Below are 5,880 nucleotides of genomic sequence, written 5' to 3'. Positions count from 1 at the left end.
TTCACTCATGGCTGGTTGCCAGGCAACCAGGGCTGGATGCTACATGTAATATGCACCAACCGATGTTGCTGTTTTTATTATTATTAAATCAAATGGTTTCTTGTTTTATTACCATGTCAGAGTCATCTGTATGTAGCTGATGTGCATAGTTTGTGGCTTCCTATTATACATAGTAACCTTGTGAAAGTCTTTCAAGCATACTGAATTGTCTCTTTAGGCTGTTTAAATATAATGTTTTTCTCTTACCTTATTTTTGCTTAGGTCAAAATAGGAAAGAGTACTATTTAGTTTGAAAGATGATAATGATAATCTTGTTAGAAAAAATAATCATCATTCATTTGTATGAACTGTATAGTTTAAATATAACCTAGAGAGGAAGAACATTAGGAGGTTGAAATTTAAATCATTATTAAGTATAATTTTGTTTAGTGCCTTTAATGATCAAAGAGGAATGATGAGTAGCATTTTCATTAAGTTTGTCAATAAAACTAATATGGTGGATGACACCAATACCTGTAAAAATGAAAGTAGCTATAGGGAAATTGTCAAGTCATTTTACAGGATTTAGACATTGAAAGAGAATTATTATAACATTTTTCCAACCTAGTAATTTGGGATATTGCTTAACAATATACATAATTCTGAGAATGTAGAGGCATTGTGCCCAGATTTTCTTAGCTGAACTTACTTCTATAGTTAAAAGTTAAATTAACCACAGGAAAGCATTTTGCTTCAATCTCTTATGGAAATGCAAGCTCTTCATTAGTGGCATCCCATCAGGAACTGAGTGCCTATATTGTGCTTGGAATAAAAAAATGACACAATTTCTGTTCTCAAGAAATTTGCATTTTGATTTCATTTAAGTGTGTTTAGTTTCATTTAAGAGGTTTATGAATGTAACGTGTTAAGTGCCTGTGGCAGAAGGTAGTAGAACAAAATGGTGAATATGTTTTTCAAATAAATTCTTGGTGAAAATGAAAAATGTGTTTTATTTTTACTTAGAAAAACTGAAGGAAATTTTTGGCCAACCCAATAAAATTTGGAAAAATAGAAACGAATTCTGCCTCACTAATATAGTTGCTGCTAGGTTTTTGTTGTAATTGTTGTGATCTCTGTGCATATTTTTATGTAATAATAATTTAAATGGTTAAACTTTAAAAACATTCATTTTCACTTAATATATCATACCTATTATGATAAAGGAGATTACTTTTCACAGTTCTAATTTTAAGTGATTTGTAATACTTAGTTGAGGATGTATATATCTATCTTTACATCACCATTCCCATTTCACTGGATATTCTTAGGCTTTCTTTGTTGCCTAAACCTGTGAAGAAAAATTGCAGACTCTGCGGCGTCTGCGGCCAGGTGAGGGCCTGGTGGAGAAGGGGCGCTGCGCTGATCCGTGAGGAGGAGGTGTCGCCCAGCAGCAGGCAGGGCGGGGAGTGGGGCGCCTTCCTGGGGCAGGAGAGGCGAGAGAGTGGCCATGCGCCTAGCAAGGGAAGCAGTCACTTGACGAAGACAGAATTCAGAATAATGAATTTTAAACCTTATAGTGCATCTGGATTAGAATTTTATTGTAGCCCTAACAAATTATCAGAAATTGAATGGATCAAAACAGCACTTACTTTTTTCATACAGGTCAGAAGTGTGACTTGGGCCTCCCCAGGCTAAAATCGAGGTGTCAGCAGGGCTGTGGTTCCTGTTGGAGGCTCGGGGGCAGAATCTGCTGCTGCGCTTATGTGTGTTGTTGGCTGGGTTTGGTTCCTTGTGGAGGTGGGCCTGAGGTCCTCCGCCCCTTGCAGGCTGTCGCCAGGGCCACATTCCTGCCTCTGCCGCCCTTGCCCCCATGGCCGCTCTGTGGTCCTCACGTGTGGTCCCCTGCCTCAGCCAGCAGTGGTGCACCAGTCCTTCTCATTTATCAAGGGTGACTTATTTGGCTGCATATCTGCCTCCTCCCAGAGAAAGCTTTCTGCTTTATAGGCTCATGTGGTTGGATAGTCCACATGGAGACCCAGGAGAATCACCCCACCTCAAGGTCCCTCATCTTAATTACATCTTCAGTGGCCTTTTTGCTATGTAACCTATCGTGTTTATGGGTGAACATCTTTGGAAGCCATTGATCTGCCTATTACAGTGAGGGTTTTCTCTTGGATTGAAGACAGCTTTTAATATTATTCACTTTCATCAGTTTTACAAGTAAACCACTTCATTTATGTACAATACTGAATTACCCTGGGGTTTTATAGTTAGGTCACTTTGTTAGCTTAACATGTTGGAAAGTTGAAAAAATGGTTAACCGTGATTTTTATAAGAATATAAAGTACTGATTTTCTTTTCAGTGATATAGAAAGAAGATAGGAAAATCTTTCCTTGCTTGTTCAACTGGCCATCCAGCCAAGGCAAATAGATACCTTTGTAAGTAGTAGACTTTGTAGTGAGATTGTATGTACTGGCTGTGACTTGGGAGTAGATGCAGGGTCACAAATCTTTTAGCATCTGAAGAATTAGTTTTGTTTATCATTGATTTAACACACGGGGACTACTTGGTGCCAGATATGATGTTAGGTTCTCGGGATACGTGTTCACTTCTGATCTTACAGAACTGATTGTTGGTCAGAAAAGGGAGAATCTTGACTAAAGTAATTACAGTAAATTATGGTGGCTGTTAGCGTAGGAGTGGCCCCTGACTCTGGGCTCACGGCCCCCACGGCACTGCGTCCATGCAGCTTGTTCCCAACCAGAGGGTCAAGTGTCCGTTCATTGCGAGTCCAGGGTTTCTTAGGCATTTATGCCTTGCGGATGCTGTCAGTCTTCCTGGAAAGCAAAGTTTATGATTATTTATGTTTTTCAAGTAGTTTCATTGCCTGTAGTTATTAAATTTCCCATTCTTTACTCTTTGATTTTCTTTACAATATTGATTGTCCTATAGTTAAGTAACAAAGAAAATTATTTTATACTGTGTTAGGCATAAAGCCCTAACAAAGTACAAAATGGTGATGATACTATGGGAAACAGTTTTCCTTAAAAGCCTGGGAAAACGTTGTGGTAGTTACTGTGAAATATTAGCAGCTAAAGACTTTGCAGTGGAACTTTCTGTGATGATGGAAGTGTTCTGTACCCACACCACTCAACCCAGTAGCCAGCAGCTGCTTAGGCTGTTGAGTGCTTGAAGTATAGCTCCTGTGTTTTCATTTAAATTCATTTTTAAATGGTCGTAACTGATGCTTATTGGATTGGACAGCACGTTTCTCTGTCATACTTGAAATGTGTTTAGATAATCATGTATTTTAAAAAGTACAATAACGGTTTTTAGATGAATGGATTTGGATTTCTCAGTCTGTGATGGCTGTGCCCATGGTCCTGGGGTGTGGGGTGCTGAGCTGCGGCAACCCCGTCCCCGGGGTAGGTGGGCCCATCATCCGGAGCCGCCCCCTGTGCTGGCCTTGCTGGAGGAGCGCGGTTGGGGTGTTCAGGCTGCCCAGGTGGTGAGCTGCCTGGTGCCACATGTGACCTGTGGGAATTTTGCAAGTCTACATGTTTGTGTCCTGGTAACCGGATGCAATTCACGGTAAAACGAAACTAAATTTGATAGATTGGGCTGAGGTAAGCCAGACGGCCTGGACTCACCAAAGGTGAATGGTGCCCTCTTAGCTGTTCGTAGCTACCGTGTAGAAAGCAGCTCTAAAAAGATAATACAAAGGGAATAAGAAGCCCGTTTGTAGTTGAGCCCCTGTGGTCCTCCGTGGGCAGCAGACACATCGTCCACAGGAGGCCCCTGGGGACCTGGGTCATAGGGCGCGCCGGGTCCTCAGCCTTACGGGGGCTCCTCCTGGTCGCCAGCCCGCATTCCTGGGCCTCTGTGACGCTCTCAGCTCTGTTTGCTGTGCAGCAGTGTCGCTGGACAAAATGGTCGTTTTTACGTGTTCATTTGATTTTGGTGTTTGTCTGGGGTGTATGTTCCATGAGAGCAAGGCGTCTATCTGTCCTCCTGTTTTCCTCTTTCCCTGTTATTGCAACATGGCCGCACCTCAGGGAATCTCCTGGACGAGCCGGTGCTGGGAGAAGACCCCTTCAGGTTTTAAAATTTACCTCTCACTTGGGTTTCTTACGGAGAAGGCAATGGCACCCCACTCCAGTACTCTTGCCTGGAAAATCCCATGGACAGAGGAACCTGGTGGGCTGCAGTCCATGGGGTTGCTAAGAGTCGGTCACGACTGAGCGACTTCACTTTCACTTTTCACTTTCATGCATTGGAGAAGGCAATGGCAACCCACTCCAGTACTCTTGCCTGGAAAATCCCAGGGACGGAGGAGCCTGATGAGCTGCCGTCTATGGGGTTGCACAGAGTCGAACACGACTGAAGCGACTCAGCAGCAGCAGCAGTAGGTTTCTTAAGCTACTAAATGTTGAGACTGGATGAGATGGTAGTTTAGACGAAACGTTGGTGAATTTTGTCAATTCCAAGGGAAAGCTCTTGGAAACACTAAGTAAAGAAACACTCTATACTTTGTAGAAATTCAGTGCTGGTTTTGCCTTTTGTTCTGGGACTTGGGACTCTTTCTTGGAGTCGGTAGCTAACTGGGGAGAGTCCTTTCTTTCTTTTTGTCTGTGTGATTTTAGAAAGACCCCATTTTTTTTCCTCCAGTGACATATACAATTATTGAAGACTGTATTTAAAAACAGAATAAAACCAAATCTGTTATGAAACTCGCTGTTTTGATCTGTGGAATGAAAGCCTTAACATGATGAGCCATTGGTAATGCTGTGCAAGAGCAAAGGAGTGTGCAGAAAGTGTGTGACGGGGTCTTTGGATGTGACTTGTCATAATCATCCTCATTAGCTGTCCCCTTCATCTCCTCTCCTTCCAAAACCCCACCAAACCCCAATCTCATGTTCCTGGTTTTCTCTTATTAGGGAACAGCTGTGAGGGGGCATTGTAGCATGCCTCAGCCTGTGACAGCCCATCTCAGAAACGTCCCATCCTCTGTGAATTGTAGGCAAAAGAGACAGTGACCGTCAGTTCAGTGTCTTAGTTCTTCTGGATATTAGAGCTTTATTTCACTCCCACCCATCCTCAGCCTTTCATAACCAGTCTTTCAGGCAACCTTTTCTTTATTGTAATCATTTGACCATCCTGGGTCAAAGTCCAGTCAAAACAGCCTCTACTTAGGGAGTCATGTACTTGCAGAATATGCTGAGAATGTAAAGGAATATAAAAAAATGTAGTCATGAAAGTAGAGATCTTTTGGAGGGGCTTTAAGTGTATATGGTGAAAACACCTGTGTAGTGTTGTAGAGCTACTATCTTATAGGGATGTTATGTGTATACTTTGTTATAAATCAATTTTATTGAAGTATAATTTATGTACAATGAAATGTACTCATTTTAAGGGTGCAGTTCCATGACTTTTGACAATGTGAGGTACAGATATTTTTGATAGAAAAATGAAATGCATCTCAGTGCTCTTGCAGTTCATTGGACTGTTGCAGCTTAGAAATTGGAATGAATAAGAAAATATGGACCACATGGGAAAATATGAGGCCAGCCTGAAACAAGGAAGAGTAGTAATTGTAATGTTTGTAGTCCTTGCCTGATGTGGAAACCCATGTCAGCCTGGGTTTTTATTGGGTTTGTGTGCCTCTTGTCTCTTAGTTGTAAGGAAATATACATCATTATCCTTCTTATTGTCTGCTGGTAGTTTTTTAGAGAGAATTTTTTTTTTTTTACATAAAATGGATTAAACTTCATGCTTATGGAAAAATAATTTACATTCAATTTATAATAGAATTTTATTGATTTTGTTCTCATTGGAGTAACTGCAGGCAAAATCACCTGGGCTAACATAAGTTGGATACCATTTTCAAGGGATTTAGATGT

The 5,880-nt window shown here is 41.3% G+C and overlaps 1 protein-coding gene across 1 annotated transcript in view; it reads left to right on the top strand.

Annotated features, from left to right (window-relative positions):
* PRIM2 (DNA primase subunit 2) overlaps positions 1-5,880 on the top strand; it is a 334,693-nt gene that overhangs the window by 206,097 nt on the left and 122,716 nt on the right. The gene's annotated exons all lie outside the window — the stretch shown is intronic.

Source organism: Bos javanicus, chromosome 23 (assembly GCF_032452875.1).
Source record: "Bos javanicus breed banteng chromosome 23, ARS-OSU_banteng_1.0, whole genome shotgun sequence".
NCBI classification, from domain to species: Eukaryota; Metazoa; Chordata; class Mammalia; order Artiodactyla; family Bovidae; genus Bos; species Bos javanicus.
This window is presented reverse-complemented; position numbering and strand designations above follow the sequence as displayed.